The 14,650-nt window shown below is 45.7% G+C and overlaps 1 pseudogene; it reads left to right on the top strand.

The window, feature by feature from the left end:
• Positions 1 to 12,165, top strand: part of LOC115619253 — a 35,103-nt pseudogene extending 22,938 nt beyond the window's left edge.
• The last annotated feature ends 2,485 nt before the right edge of the window (positions 12,166 to 14,650 follow it).

Here is a 14,650-nt window from a genome sequence, read left to right as displayed (position 1 = left end):
GCCCTGATTCTTCAACCACTTAACACATGTTAACACTGCCTATTTGAGAAGTCTTGCTGAATTTGGTGGTGCTCTGTGTACTTTGTGAGACTCCTCAGCCAGAGTGAAAATGTGATAAATTAATCCACGGGGGCAGAGAACACACAAAGCAAACCCAACCCCTGTTTTCTCTGCAGTTTGGCTTAAAGTTGCCTTTGTTTTGAGAGTTCTTGAAGTTGTTTTTGTTCTCTCATATGATGCTCAGTCTGTGGGTGAACATGAAGGAAGGTGCATTTTCATTGCCTCTCAGGAATGTCATTGCCAGCTGCCTGGCTTTGTGTGAAGCTTTTGGATGTGACAGATGGGGTGTTGTTGCTTGTTCCTGGAAATGGAAGTAGCACATTTAACTGAAAGGTCGGGAAGACTTGAAAGAGCAGAACAGTGTAACTGCTCTTTAATGTGTAATAATATTGATGATTTGTTTTGTGGCAATGCCTTCGTTCTTGAGGAAATCGAAATAATTTACAAAGTCTTCTCACTAGTTTGATGATGTATTGTATCTGCAGGTGGATGAGCGAAGATGCTATGGGCATGTGATTTCCTAAGACATGGAAAGAGAGTGGATGTCTAAGCCAGTCTCTGGCTCTTCCTTGGTACTTGGAGAAAACATTTCTGTCTGGAGTTCCTTTCTTGCAATTTTGGGAGTTAATTGCTATTCATTAAACTCTCCTGACAAATTAGCTTCTGAGTCAGCAGAAAAGACTTCAAGACTTTGGGTGCTGCTAGAGACTTGTTGGACTAGGAATAAAATTGTTACTGCAAAATGCCTGTGTTGCAAATACCAGGAGTTACAGGAAGAGCACACATACTGTTCTGGAGAAAAGCATATATATGCATTAAGGCAACGAGGTTCCCCATGGTTTCCCATTCCAGGAGAACAGAAGCTGAACTCAACCAGCCCAGCTACCAATGACTAATAAAAATGGACTGACACACTAACAGGAAAGGGAATTTTGCTAATAAGTGGAATTTCTTTGTGTTTCAGGGCATCAGGAGGTCCCTCTGGATGAAGTGAACATCACATGGTTGCTTTTCAAAAGACAGCTGATCATCTTCGGAGGTTTCCATGAGAGCACAAGGTGGGTTACTGCAGGATGGCTGGTGGTATTGAATCCCTTCTAAAAACGACAACAGAATTTCATCAGTAACAGAAAGCTGGGCTTTAATGGAGGGATTATCCTCAGCAGTACTGTTATTGAACTACACTTTTATTTTAGAAAGACAAGTGATCTTGATTTGAAGTCTTCAAGTGTTTGAGAAATCATTGTACCACTTAGCTAATCACTGAAGTAGCTGCTCATCCTTGTAACTAAAGCTCAATACATCACTTTTGGCCTCTGAATCTTGTCAAAGAGCTTTGTCTTCCTAGAAACATCTTCAGTAGGCTCTCACATATGTGAGGTCACAGCTACACTGTCATGGGGACTGTGAAGAGAGCTAAGCTACATAGTGTCTCAGAGACAGTAAGCAGCATAACCGCAGTCCCTGAGAGCACAGTGCAAGTTGCAAAGCCCACCCTAGATTTGGCTGTGTCCTTGGAAGTTTAACCTGTGCAGAGCATTTTCCAGTAGCAGTATGTGAGCTGGCTAGTAGATGGAGAACAGGGCATATGTATATTTTTTCCCCACCCCTCTAGACAGACATAGCTCTAATCTGTTTTGATCTTTTGTGTTCTGGTTTAAGTTACCTTGGACTGTGTTAACTGAAAAGAGTTGATGAAACCTCTGTTGTAGTAAGGAATGACGTAGGTAGAAAAGAACACAGAGAGGCCTTGCTTAAAGGAGCTTTGTCAAATGCAAATTGTTGCACTGAAATAGTAACCTGTAGGTTGCTGCGGAAGGAGAAAAGCCATAAATGCAAGAAGTTAATAAGGTGTTGCACCTCTTCAGAGGTTCCTGGTGCTATTTTAGTGATATTTTATCCTGTCCTAAATGGGTGACCATTACAAAAACCTGTGATATGCCAATTTGCTCTCCCTAGAGATTACATCTATTACAATGATGTGTATGCCTTCAGCCTGGACTCCTTTACCTGGACACCTTCAGCCTAGACTCCTTCACCTGGACTCCTTCACCTGGAGCAAGCTGGCTCCATTGGGGATTGGGCCTGCTCCAAGATCTGGGTGTCAAATGGCTACCAACCCTGAGGGCAGCATAATCATCTATGGAGGCTACTCCAAACAGGTAGGAGAGATTTTTGTGGTAAGCCAGTGAAGTATTTTCCTGGATTCTAAACTGAAGAGTTGATGGAAAAACTAAGCGAATATGCAGTTGTGCCCTTGGATTGTTCGTACACAGGATGGTTCAGGCTGCCGTGAACCAGTACTGCTACCAAAAGAGGCATCTTGTCTTCTAATTGTGCCTTCCTTCATGCAATTGTGTGCTGATTGAGGAGCTTATCGTCATGAAAATGAATTCAGTATTTTCCCTGCTAATCTAATCCAATATAAGGAGGTGATATCGCAGAGGTAGGAATAAGCAATTGGGAGAAATTACATTTTTTGGCAGTAGTGGTGGTTACTGCCAACTTAAAGCATTCTCAGGTAGTACTCATCTCTATTCCAGCACTTGCAGGTTAAAAGCAGCAGTTGCCAGGAGACTTGTATTTTCTTACATTAGTCAAAGGGTTAAGGGAGCAGCACTAGTTAGCAAACTCAATAAGCCAAAGAAGACTTTTGATGAGCACCAGGCTTCCTCTGCTCTGCTTCTTGCTTTGTTAATCATGGTAATTTATACTGGATAGCCCTTTAGACCATATGTCCTCATTGACCAAGTATCCCTGTCTCCATGCTGGGCAGGAGGAAGTAAATATTTCATTGAGCAAAAGGCTCATGCAAAAGCTTTTAATGTTACAAATGCAGACAGAAGACCCAGATCCTGCTGCTACTGTCTCAGTGGAAAGGCATTGCTTCCAGCAGTGTGTTGCTGGGGGAGGAGGAGGTATTGTTCTTCTGATGTGAATAAATGAACAAAGAAGAAAAGCAGGGAAAGGGGAGAGAAGGTAGTCTGTCTTTATATTTAGAAGCATTTGTGCCTCCTCACAGCCTGTGCTTTAGGGCTCCATCTCGTCAGATGTGCATTTGATTAAATAGCAGTAACAATACAGAGGCCTTTTCTACCCAAAAGGGCTTTGTCCTCTTCATTTCCCTGTACTGTTTCCTCACTCTTGAGGGTGGGAAGGAAGCATGAGCCTGCCTGCTATGCTAGACTATGGATCTCTCATGGCTACTGAAAGCAGCTGGGTTTCAAGTGCACACTGAGCCCCATGGAAATATAAAAGTTGATGCATCTTTGCAGTTGGTTCTATTCCACTTTACGAGGGTGGGCTCTATCATGCTGCTCTGTGTTGTTTCAAGCTAATAAAAAAGAAGTAGAAGTGATGGGGGAAGGCAAAGCTGCCTTCAGCCTTCATGCAGGGCACTGAGCAAGGATAAGAGCTGGGTGCAGGTCCTCTCCAGCTTGGAGAACAGCTTTGAGATTGAAACAGCCACTCTTGTTACAAATTTACTTCCTTTGTAATATAGGGAGCTAAGTCTGCTTCCCTCTGATGTGCCATTCTGAAAAGAGACTTTGCTTGTGTTTTCTGTAGCACAAGTGAACTGTCATGCAGGAATGGTACAGCCAAGCTACAAACTGACTAAAGCACTGGACAGAATTTGCAGCTTTCTTGACATGCAAAGGCAATAAACATTTAGCATGCTTCTGAAAATTTAATTCAGCAAGATTTAGCCTCTCTAGGAGAACACAACTTCATTAATGTGTGGCTATTTAATTCTCACTGTATCTTTGCTTATAGCCTATTGTGGAGCTGAGTCTCTCTGGGTTTACTTCAAAGTGAAGAAGGTGTGTTTGGCTTGTGTATTCCCCCAGACTCATTGACTGGGGTACTCTTGAAAAAATAAGAGGGAGACAGTGGAGGAAACAATACCAAATTGGAGCTGGGCAGGCACAGGAGAAGAGCTATTCCTTGTCTCCAATTAGAGAGGCAGATGCTACATTCAGGAGTGCTATGAAGACATTTTTGGTTGTATGAAGATGTTTTTGCATATGAAACCAGGCAAGTGTCCAAGCAAAGTGCCATTCACCAAATCATGTAGAGACTTCTCTCCTAATAAGAGGCAAGACTAAGCTGCACATGGGCTGTAAAAAACAGTGCAGATTTGTGTGGAGGCCTCCTGAGGCCAGAGCTGCTACCAAGCATTTATATGGTGTGAATTGGTTTGGAGGGAAGAGGAGTAGAAATCATAATAGCTTCTCTGTTTTAGTATGGGCCATGATATGGCTGTCACATTGCTGGAGGAGAGTTGTAATGTGGCAAGGCTGCTTTCATGCGATGGGCAGTTCTGATGCATTATGTACTGTGGTTCCCTTAGCCCTTGTAAGTCTGGTTTGAAGTACTGTACCAGAATAGCTGTGCAGTGTGGTATAATGCACATTGCCTAGGGCATAAAGAGATGTAAGCCCAGGAGATTCATGGTTATGGGTGGAAATGTAGGCATCTTTGTACCCAGCTGGCTGCTGGGGCTCTGTAAAGCCTGAGCAACACCATCAGCTTGCTGCCAGGGGTGTTACCCTTTTTGGGTAATAAATCTCCCCCTCCTCAGTCTGGTCAGCAGGCATTGTAAGCTGGGAAGGCAGAAGCAGAGAGATTTGGTCCCTGCTTTGATTTTCTGGACTTAAATGCAGAACTGAGCGTGCAGGGTCAGTTGGCAGTGATGTCTGTCAGTCTAGGCCATGTGGCTGAATTCCCTTCATGTGGCCTGAATAAGAAAGTCTCTTTCATGGCTGGAGAAATAAAGGCAAAACAACTCGAGTGATTTGTCTAAGGCACTCCAATACTTGTATACAGAGCCAGGACAAGAACCTTAGTACCCAGACATGCCTTTTCCTGTGCCAGCCACTAGATTTTGCTGACCAAGTGGTGAACTGCCAGGATGCCAATGGTGAAAAAGGAGCTTTGCAACCCTGAGTGTGACTAACTTGAGATGTTGGTGCACAAATTGACAAAAGCATGCCTGATACTTTAAAATGCATGATTCTTAGCACAATGGGTGTCCCTGTGTTCATCTGTTTCATCTTCAGCCTAGAAATGATAAAGGCAACTTCTGCGATTCCTTACAGAAGGGAATGTTGTGGGTGTTGTCAGCTCTGCCTAAAATGTACCTCAAAACCCCGCAAGGAGCTCAGACTTGCTCTCCTGCTGATCTTAAAGATGTCCTTACCTGTTTCTCATGCTGGGGATGGGGCTTGCTGCAGCAAGCTGCATTTTTGGCTGTATAAAGCAATGAGACCTCTCTATTGCTAGGCAACGTGAGCACACTGTGCCTGACTGGCATGGCAGATGCAGCCAGGAAGTGTTGGAGGCTAATGCTGCTCTACCTTGCAGGTGCAAGCAGCCTACAAGCCATGGGAGGGCTGGCATTACATGTGTACAAGGCTTTTGGATGCCAAAGATAACTAGCATGTGGATGTTTCGTTTGGTTTTGGGGTGTTGTTTTTTTTAGTGGCAAGCTTTGCAAAGCTGAATTGGATTCTGCTGGGAGATTGCTTGTGGCAGGGCTAAAGTGTTTGCCTGAATTGCAAGGTCTGGTGGGACCGATTGCCTCTGTAGTTCTGCCTGCTAAGGGCTTCTGCTAATTGGATGTATTTTGCCACTGTTGATCTCTCTTACTAGACATGTTTAGCATGTTATATATACATGGGGAATCCCCTTCATCTCAAGAACAGTTTTCCATGCCTCAGTTTCCTTGCTCTTTGAAGGGGGGTAAACAGTCATCTTGCTGTCTATCAGTGGAGCTAGGGTTTGTTGGTTTCTTGTTTTGGATTTTGTTTGGTGTTTTTTTTTTTTTTTTTTTTTTTGGTGGCTTTTTTTTTTAGCTAATGCCTGTAAAGCTCTTGTAACTTGCTAATGTACCTGTATGTGCAAACAATAGGCTGTGGATATCCAAGCCAGTTTTGTGCTTGAAAGCAAACGCCTGGAACTTCAAGGCAAGAAGGACAGTGTGTGTGTGGGGGGGGGGGTAATAGGACCCTCTTGTGACTGACAGAGCAGTTTGCTCAGGGCAAGAGGGTGTCCTGGGTGCAAGGGGATTGATGTCTCCAGTAGCGGTGTACTGCTTGCTTGTGAAGTGTCTGCTTTTGAGCCAGTGTGAGTTGGAGAAAACAGACACCTCCTACAGTGGTGTTGCATAGTGCTGCTTTCAAATACTGCATGTTGCTATGAGCACTGGAGTACAGGGGCTTACAGTGAAAGGAGCAAGGGGAAAATCACATTTAAAATTATGCATTTAATTGCTTCAACTGAGGCTTGATTCTGCTTTTGCTGTTGCCTTTAGCAGGGGTGGACACAGGGCTTCTGTTTAGGAGAAAAAGCCTGTTGCTCAAGGCTTTGTGGGGCCCCAAATGCTAAAACTGACAGCTGCAGTCGGGCTGTGGTGCAGAGAGCAAGCTGTCACCTCTGCTGCTCCTGTAGTGGGATGGAGATGAGTGGGTGGCAGGGACTGAGAGTCTGCGTGCTAGTCACAGATCTGTACTTAAACTTGGGCCTTGCAAATGATAGAGCACAGATGCTCTTAGCTTCTGCTCAACATTCAGGGGCAGAAATCCCAGAGGGTCTTGCAAGTCACATGGAAAGTTGTTGTGTGCCACTTGGGTGGAGTGGGTATCTGCTCTCTTTTACAGCTAGAGAAGCTTAGTCACAGATGTTAAGTTAGACCATTGAGAGTGCCTGATACTGTCTCTGGGCAGAGTAAAAGGCAGGACCTTGGGTCTCCTGTTCCCTTCCCCATTGTCACAGGTAGAAGTTGGTTGCAGCTCATCACGGGAAATAGCCCTGGTTTGAACACTATGGTTGTGAGCTGCCTGATGCTCCAGAGCTACAGCATGACTACAGAGACTACAGCATGGCTTCTCCTTGCCCAGTTACAGCGTTTGCATTTTCAGCATGGGAATGTACAGTTTCAGGCTGTGATTAGGTTGGGGCTTTTTTTTTGGGGGGGGTCGGGGGATGGGAGGAGGTCAGATTGGCATATACTGCCATTCTGACATGGATCACTTCCTAGGCTTTGAAAAGTTGGGCCTCCTATGTTTTGGGCCACTGACACTGTTTTGCTGAGCATCCCTGTCTTTCCCTTCTCTGCAGAGAATTAAGAAAGATGTTGACAAAGTCACCCTGCATACAGATATGTTCCTGCTGAAGGTGCAGGCAAGGAGGAAGGTAAGCTACTGCTGCAGCTAGGAGGGCTGTGCAGGACTGTAAATGCAAATCCTCTCTCTTCCTTTGAATGACAGACCAAAAAAAAACTCCAAGCCTAGAACAAAATTTCCCTTTTGAAAAGCACTATGCCCCAGTGTTTGCTTTAGGGCTAAACATAGCAGATGAGATGATTTGAATATTTCTTCTTTCCAGGAATAGCAAAGTGCATTTGTGTACTGTGACTCTAGCTTAAAAGAAAAGAGGGCTAGGATGAAGGAAACAGCAGTTGCAGGGGAATACTGGAGGAATTGTGTTCTCCTTTTTTGTTTATGTGGGCTGGAGAATGAAGATGGGCAGATTTCCTCACTGCTGCGCTCTGCAAAGGGAAACAGGAAGTAGGCTCTGTCTGCTTTGCTGAACAAAGCTTTCTGTTAGCCAAAGGCTGTAAGGAGTCATAGTTCTCAGCTCCAGGTGACTTGATTTCAGGGCTGATGAAATGGTAGCTCTGACACAGTGAAACCCTGGGGAATTTGAGCTGGTTGAGAAACTGGCAGATCTCTGAAGGAAGGTTGGGGTATACTTTTTGTTAGAGAATCCCTTCTAGCTCACATCATCATCTATGTTGACACCTCCCAGTTGGTCCTGGAATAGTCTGAGATGGAGTGGAGGGTCTCCAGGCTCCTTGCATAACTATGTGACAAGCTCCGGCCTGTGACACACCCCTCCCTTCTTCCTAGCCTCAACTTTACTCTCAATTTCTCTACCTCCTCCCCCTCAGTGGCTTGTGGGGGTTGTGGTCAGTTCATCACATGTTGTCTCTGCCACCTCTTCCTCTGCAGGGGGAGGACTCCTCACACTCTTCCCCTACTCCAATGTGAGTCACTCCCACAGGCTGCAGTTCTTCACGAACTGCTCTAGCATAGCTTCTTTCCACAGGCTGCAATCCTTTGAGGTCCTTGAAGTACCCTCTCCTGAGATAGTCTATGCCAAGGATGCATGGAGCCCCTGGACCATTCACAATGGGGTGCTTTTGCCACTTCCTCCCAGTCAGGCTGATTTCAGCCTCCAGTACAGTCACCTCTTGGGATCCTCCTGTCACTCCAGAAATACAAATGGGTTCCACCCCTTGATACCTTGATGGCATCAGGGTACACTGTGCACCGGTATCTCCTAGAGCCTTATACTCCTGTGGGACTGATGTGCCAGGCCATCTGATCCACACAGTCCAGTAAACCCGATTGTCCCTCTCCTCCACCTGGCTGGAGGCAGGGCCCCTCTAATAGTGATCATAAGATTGTCCACTTATGTCTTGTAGAAAGGGATTAGTATTCCTTATCACAGGAGCTGGAGTAAAATCAGCTCTCCACCCCATCTGGGAAGTTGCTCACCAAAGACTGGAGCAGCAACTTTCTTAGGAGGATCATCACTGACCGTTGTTTTCCTTTTCCATTCACGCACCCGTTGCTCCAGAACTGAGGTAGGTTTTCCATCCCACTTTCTCATGTCTTCTCCATGATCCCACAGGTAAAACCATAGGGTGGCCCATGGTGTGTACCTCCTATATCTTCTCTCTCGAGCAGTAGGGCGCCTTCTGTTAATAGCTGAGACGCGGGTTGGAACATGTGGGGAGCTAGATAGATTGTCTCTCAATTGTTTGAACTCCTGGGACAGGAGTTTTTCCACAGCCGAAATGATGGAAGGGGTGAGATTGTCTTCCAACTCTCAGAGTTGATGACTCAATTCACTGTTGGTGCTGCTGCCTCCCTCAAGCTCATTGATACCAATGAGTGGACATATGATGATGGTGCACTCCCTGTAAATTTCTGCCACATGGGTCGTGTACATTCGACTTCTTCTGGATCTATGGGTGCATTCCCGGCATCTGGCCTACGATAGATCATCTCTAGAATGGCTGATTCCCTCAGGGACTTCATGCCTCTTTCTATCGTGGTCCACTTGGCTGAGCGACTCAGAACATCGTCCTTGTAGGGAAACCTTTCCTTCACAGCTGCCAAGAGCCACCTTTAACAATCGCTTTGTCAATTCCTCCTTCCCTAGCAAGTGATCCCAGCTGCTTGGCTTCTCTACCTGTGACTGTTGGCCCCATTGTCCCAGCATCGGAGCATCCAGGTGATGATGTGATCACCTGGAAGACTGAAGTCTTTTCGCATATTCCACAACTCAGTCAAGGTCGGGGATTGAGAAGTTACCTCTTCCTCTGATTTCTGTAGTGATTCCTCTTGTTCACATTTCCTCCCCTCTAGTTTGTGCATTGGATCTTCATCTTCCTTCACTACACGAGTTGCTTTTTGTGCTTCTCGTTTGCTTTTCCTCCTGCTTATGGGGCAACTGATATTGGCACAGATTGGTCCTTTGGTTCAGCTGCAGTGTCTTCCACTGGGGTTGGAGTGGTTGCAGTGCTCGTTGCTTGGGATGGAGCAGCCATGTTGTCTGTTGCTTTCCCATCAGATCCAGAGATGTCTTTTTCCCCTTGATGGTGCTGGATAGTGTTGAGCAGGGCTCTGTAGGCGTAGGCCAAGCCCCAGCACGTTGCAGTGATTTGTCCCTCTCTGGTATTACCAGAACAACAGCACACCTTGTCTATGTGTTCTGCTAATTTTTCTGGATTTCACATTTGTTCGGGATTGAAGTTCCAAAGCACTGGAGGGGCCAACTGGCCTTGGAGCTTGCCCATATGATCCTACACACCCTGCCACTCATTACTGTCCAGCCTCAGGGAAGATCTCTTGGTGGTATTCTTAGATAGTGTTTAAACTTAGACAAGACCCAAACCGGACCCTGCTTAGCTTCTGAGATAAGACAAGATCGGATGTTCTCAGGGTGGCATGGCCATAGGTAAAACACATGCAGCATATGCAGCAACAAGCTGGTTCCCAACAAAAGGAGCAGGCTGTTTTCAGGGGTACTCAAAGGATATTCAAAACCTTTAGAATTCTCAAATGCTGCTGTAAATAGCCTAGTGGGGGAGAGGAAGGTGCGGGAGGATATCTCCTCCATAGGTTGGCCCTCCAAGGGGGAAAAAAAGAGGTGTAGTTGTTAACAATTCCGATTACATGCCTCCCAAAACACGCTGAGAATGCATACCAGATCGGTTTCATGATCCATGATTCTATTGTATCACAACTCACTGTCACAGTGTACAGCAAAAAAACAACCTTAGCCCAGGCCCCAAAGCCGATAAACACTAAAACAGCAAATACTGGCTGTAAGTAAGGTACGACATGCTGAAACTCTGAGACCAAGCACAACAACTCTGAGAGCAAATAAATCAGCATTGCGACAAGCGACTATTAATCCGAAACAATGAATGCTTATCACAAATACGATTAGACACACTCTGGTCAGATCTGTCGTAATCTCAACTCTTCGAGCCCCACGTTGGGCACCACAAAGGACTGTCGTGGTTTCAGCCCAGCTGGTAACTCAGAACCATGCAGCTGCTCGCTCACTTCCCCCCCTTCTTCTTCCCCCCCCTTCTTCCTCCCCCCACTCCCGGAGGGATGGGGAGGAGAATTGAAAGAATGCAAATCCCACGGGTTGAGATAAGAACAGTCCAGTAACTAAAGTATAATACAAAATTACTACTACTACCTCCACTAATAATAATGATAAGGGAAATAAGGGGAGATAATATAAAAGTAAAAAGGGAAGGGAAAAAAACCAAGAAACACAAGTGATGCACAATACAGTTGCTCACCACCTGCCGACCGATAACCCAGCCTGACCCAAGCAATGATCTGGTCCTTCTGGGTAACTCCCCCCAGTTTATATACTGGGCTGTGGTATGGAATACCACTTTGTCTAGTTTGGGTCAGGTGTCCTGTCTCTGCTTCCTCCCGGCTTCCCGTGCCCCTCCTCACTAGCAGAGCATGAGACTGAAAAGTCCTTGATCGGGGCAAGCATTACTTAACAACTGAAACACTGGTGTGTTATCAGCATTATTCTCAGACTAAAACCGAAACACAGCACTGCACCAGCTACTAAGAAGGAGAAAAATAACTGTTACAGCTGAACCCGGGACACTTTGGAAACACAGCGCCTAGCCAGTGCATATGCTTCTCCCAGCCTACATTTTAGGGGTTTTCTCCAAATCCAGAGTAGAAAGGATTGGAGCAAAGCAAAGGGTTTAGAGTACAAGTGTTCTCCTGCTCCTGAGCACTTTTTTAAAGTGTGGTTGGGTCTCCTTACGAAGAACTGTACTTATTCTGGGAGTTAAGGCAGTGGTGCAAATTGGCAGGTAAAGTACTGCAGTAGAAGGGTGCTGTGGAAAGAATGGATGCGGGGTGGTCTTCCTGGGTTAACCGCAGTGCATTTCCTTTGTATTCGAAGGCTATATATATATGTATATGTCATCACTCCTTGCTTGAACTCCACCCTCCTGTAAAGGTGTATACACCTTTCAAGAGGCTCTTAGCCCCAGAAAGTACAACCTGAAGACAGCCCTCTGCATTTGTTTTTGCTGAAGGCACAATGGCTTTCTAAGGGTAGAAGGGATGTGCAATTAGCTGTGTGATTGAAGTGGAAATGCAAGTGGTTCTGATTAATATTGTCTAAGGCCTACAGTGCAGTTCTGAGAACATCCAAAATGGGTCATTGAGTTAGTTGCTGGAGTACTGAAGGGCATTGAAAGATATGAAAGTGATCAGGATTCTTATTTGCTGATGCTTGTATTTGCTTTTATCCATTACCAGACAAGTGGGTGTGGAGTTGGCTCAACCCATCCGGAGTGAAACCCACTCCCAGATATGGCTTCTCCGTGGCAATTGGTCCCAATAACCGCTCCCTTCTGTTCAGAGGTGTGCATGATGAAGAAGAGGAAAAGAGCATGAAAGGGACTTCTTCAGTGATATTTATTTCTATGACATTGGGAAAAACCACTGGTTTCTCAGACAGCTAAAGGTTTATTTTTAAAAATAACACAGATATATTCAGTTCATTCTCTTTAATCATCTCACACATGTCCTTTGGGCCTTTTTTGGCCTAATATAGCTTTCTTGCAGTGTGGAACAAGTCTCTATTTCTAATAACTTGGGGTCCTCCAGAAGCTGAACCACCAGGTGTGGCTGCTGCATTGATCTGTGACCCACTGATTGTGAAGAGGGGATGAGGCTGTAGAAATGAGGCTGTAGATGTGCAACTCTAGCAGATTTTTGGTACCAGATCAACTGAATTCTCAAACTTCATGCTGCCGCTCTCCTTCCCTGCCATGTAGCAACTTGTGCTCTCCATGCCCTGCTTCCACAGCGGAATGCAGAATGGCAGCCTTCTGTGGAGAGAAGAAGCCTGTGAGCCCTGATGGTTGGGCACAAAGCAAGAGTGGTTCAGGAGAAAACCTCCTTCCTCAGGAGTCAGGTTGCACGTGCCTTGCTGTGTAATGTAAAATGAAATAAAGCAGCATAAAAACATATTTATGGTGGTTTACTGGAGGCTGGCTCTAGGTCAGATGTGTTAAATCTGACATGAGATAGTTCAGTAAAAGCTACTGTGAAAAGATCTTGTGTTGTGTTGGGATCAAAAAACCTCCCTCTTTTCCCCAGTGTTGATGAGCTACTGCTCCTGACTCAGCCCTTCTCCTCAAGGCATCACTTTCTTTCCAACAGAGCAGCACTATGGTCCATAGGGACAAAAGATGGGATCCAGGTGTGTCTGTTGCAGTAAACAAGTGATGGCTTGAGTTGACACCAGAAGGCTGTCCTTGTGCAGGGAAATCCAGGGTGCTATGGGTATTGTTTTGGCAGGGGCATCACCGGGGAGCCAGCTCTTAGGAGAGCAGTGCTAGGTTTTGCAAGGCTAATTGGAATGTAACAAGGATTAAATACAGCAGACTGCCAATTGTCAAGATAAACCCATGTCTGATAGGGAGGTACCTTCCATGCAAAATAACAGGTGAGAGGTGAAAACAAACCATTTATTGATAACCTAGGAAAGAATCCGTAGTGCTTGGCTAAGGGCATCAGGTGCCCTCTTGTCCTGTCGCTTGGGTTAGTTTATGATACCTTGATCTTGTTGAATTCTGATCCTTTGTGTTGGATGTCCATGGCTTTCTGTGCAAAGTTTTGGGGAATCTGTCACTGAGTTGCATTTTTAAGATTCCGATGTTGATTATTATATTTTTGTTTGAGAAATAGTAGGTTTAAAATCACAGCATCTCTGCAAAGGACTCCATTGTAAAGGCCCATTCCAGACAGTGGAAACCACACTTATTGCCAGATGCACTTCATCATTTTTTGCCTTTTCAAATACAGATGTACACCCTGAATGATTTTTACTTTTTTTCCCCCTGAGCTGAAGCCAGGTTACAGCAGTGCCAAGAATGAAGAACAGTTTTGTACAGCTGCAGGAAATGATTCTCCCTCCCTCTTCTCCATTAGAGACTGCTGAATGAGGGAGTGTGTGCAATGATAATATGAGGTTTTTCCTTTCATCTTTTCCTCAAGGGCTCTGGAACATAGTCCTAGTTGTGTTCTGTGCCAAGCTAAGTATGACTGAAAAAGGCATAGACTGGAAGAGACATGCTTCCAAGGAACCTGAGTCAGGATGGGATAAGTCACAGCAGCCCCCCATAAGGGAGCACACCACCAGCCTCACAGAGCTGAAGGAGAGGAGGATTTTGGAGTGGGTTGCAGGGAGATGTTGGCTTCCCAGAGCTGTCATTGCTCTGTCATGAGGTTGGGCTGACCTGGTGTCCTGGGTTCAGCTATAGCAGCCATTTTTCTCCTCCTTAGTAGCTGGTGCAGTGCTGTGTTTTTCACTTTCAGCCTGGGAACAACGCTGATAACACCGATGGTTTTAGTTGTTGCTAAGTAATGTTTACTCCAATCAAGGACTTTCTCAGTCTCATGCTCTGCCACTGAGGAGGGGCATGGGAAGCCGGGAGGAAGCAGAGACAAGACACCTGACCCAAACTGGCCAAAGGGGTATTCCATACCACAGCACATCATGCCCAGTATATAAACCAGGGGGAGTTACCCAGAAGGCCCAGATCACTGCTCGAGTGAGGCTGTGTATCGGTCGGCGGGTGGTGAGCAATTGTATCCTCTCCCCTTGTTATTTCCCTTATCATTATTGTTATTGGTGGTAGCAGTAGTGGTTTTGTATTATACCTTAGTTGCTGGACTGTTCTTATCTCAACCCATGGGTGTTACATTCTTCCGAGTCTCCTCCCCATCCCTCCGGGAGTGGGGGGAGGAAGAAGGGGGGGAGTGAGCGAGCGGCTGCGTGGTTCCGAGTTACCGGCTGGGCTTAAACCATGACAGTTCTTTGTGGCACCCAACGTGGGGCACAAAGGGTTGAGATAACGATAAATCTGACCAGAGTGTGTCTAATCATATTCATGATAAGCATTCATTGTTACTACTCATCACAATGTTGATTTATTGGCTCTCAGAGTTGTTGC

Source organism: Strigops habroptila, chromosome W (genome assembly GCF_004027225.2).
Source record: "Strigops habroptila isolate Jane chromosome W, bStrHab1.2.pri, whole genome shotgun sequence".
NCBI classification, from domain to species: domain Eukaryota; kingdom Metazoa; phylum Chordata; class Aves; order Psittaciformes; family Psittacidae; genus Strigops; species Strigops habroptila.
The sequence above is the reverse complement of the archived record's forward strand: the minus strand, read 5'-3'. Positions and strand labels throughout refer to the sequence as shown.